Source organism: Geospiza fortis, unplaced genomic scaffold (genome assembly GCF_000277835.1).
Source record: "Geospiza fortis unplaced genomic scaffold, GeoFor_1.0 scaffold855, whole genome shotgun sequence".
Lineage (NCBI taxonomy): Eukaryota > Metazoa > Chordata > Aves > Passeriformes > Thraupidae > Geospiza > Geospiza fortis.
In genome coordinates this window covers 35487-35794 of record NW_005054684.1, presented here as the reverse complement: position 1 = coordinate 35794, position 308 = coordinate 35487, and positions in this window count along the sequence as shown.

Here is a 308-nt window from a genome sequence, read left to right as displayed (position 1 = left end):
GGGGGGGGGTGCGTGTGTGTGTGACACCGGTAACTGCCCACACAGGTGTGGGACACCGGCACCTGACAAACTCCTCTGTGTGTGACACACCCGTACCTGCACACACAGGTGTGTGTGACACCTGAGTGTGTGACACCTGAGTGTGTGGCACCTGCACCCGCTGCACACCTGTACCTGCACTCACACACACTCACACACGTGCCCACCTGCACACGGGCACACGCACCTGGCCGTGCCCACCCCTGGCGCCTCTGTGCCCGTGTAAACACACTCGGGCACCTGCGCGTGCCCCGCACACGCGCACGGAC